Raw genomic sequence first — 1,105 nt, 5'->3', positions numbered from 1 at the left:
GGATGTACTTGGACTTCAGATAGTTCCCTAAACCCAAGGTGAGTGAGGCGTGAACCAGAGAGTCAACCCTTCTAGCTTCATTCATCCCACTCCATGGGCTTCTTCTACTCCTCAAAACAGAGCGTGCATAAAGAATATAAAATGTAAATATTCCCAAGATAGGAAGAAAAACTTTACTCCAGACTCAGTGCATCTTTCCCCACCTCCCACTTCTCCAGAAACCAATCTTTTGATACTGTATTTGGGTGCTCACTTCAGCAGCACATATACTCAATTTGGAACTATACAAAGAAGATTAACATTGCCCCTGCACAAGGATGACATGCAAATTCATGAAGCGTTTCATATTTTTTTAATGAATCTAATTTTGTAAAATTTTACCCAAATCACAAAAAAAGGTGTTTTTTTTTTTAAAAAAAATACTATATTTAGCTAAATTTTTATATTTTTATAATGGAAATTTTAAAACATAAAAAGAAACTACTGTAATGAGCCTATGTATTCCTCACCAATTTCAAATATTACTAATAAGTATATGACTTCTTTTGTTTCATCTTCACCCCACATATTACCCACTTCACACGAACATCCCCCTCATACACATAAACACAAAAATACAAAAACACAGAGAGACACTGTGTTATTTAAAAGCAAATCCCAAGTGTCCAACGACTCACTTTTAGCTAAATTCACTCATTACTGCTCACTGCTTATGATCTGCCTGTTCTCCTCCTTTCCAGCCAGCAGTGCCTCCAGCAGCAGTAGTTGGTGATTTTACTCTCTTTGATCGGTCCAGGAGATGGTCAGAAAGGATTCTGCCTACCCCAGTTAATACCCTGGCAGAGTGTCTTCTTGTCGAAGTAGAGAATAAAACTCTTATAGACACTGGGAGAATTTCTCAGGACAACCCTCTTGTTCATCCAAGGGCCAGAGCTGCCCAAAGCTTCAGTTGGATCTCCACGTACTGTCCATCTCTGTAACCAACCTACAGCCTTCCTATCTGGCTCCTGGTTCACCAACAGGTGGCCAATTCTTGAACTATTTTGAGAGTCGCCTTTGTCAACCTTGCTCATCTTCCCTGACTACAGAACCCTCTGTCAGGTCA

General features: G+C 39.5%; 1 non-coding gene across 1 annotated transcript; it reads left to right on the top strand.

The window, feature by feature from the left end:
- Positions 1-245: 245 nt before the first annotated feature.
- On the top strand, positions 246-352 carry LOC122150101. Its single transcript, XR_006163485.1, has one exon. It is a non-coding gene; the product is annotated as a U6 spliceosomal RNA (small nuclear RNA).
- The last annotated feature ends 753 nt before the right edge of the window (positions 353-1,105 follow it).

The sequence above is a fragment of the Orycteropus afer genome, unplaced genomic scaffold, assembly GCF_000298275.1.
Source record: "Orycteropus afer afer isolate SDZICR_OR568_19922 unplaced genomic scaffold, OryAfe1.0 scaffold00087, whole genome shotgun sequence".
NCBI classification, from domain to species: Eukaryota; Metazoa; Chordata; class Mammalia; order Tubulidentata; family Orycteropodidae; genus Orycteropus; species Orycteropus afer.
The sequence above is the reverse complement of the archived record's forward strand: the minus strand, read 5'-3'. Positions and strand labels throughout refer to the sequence as shown.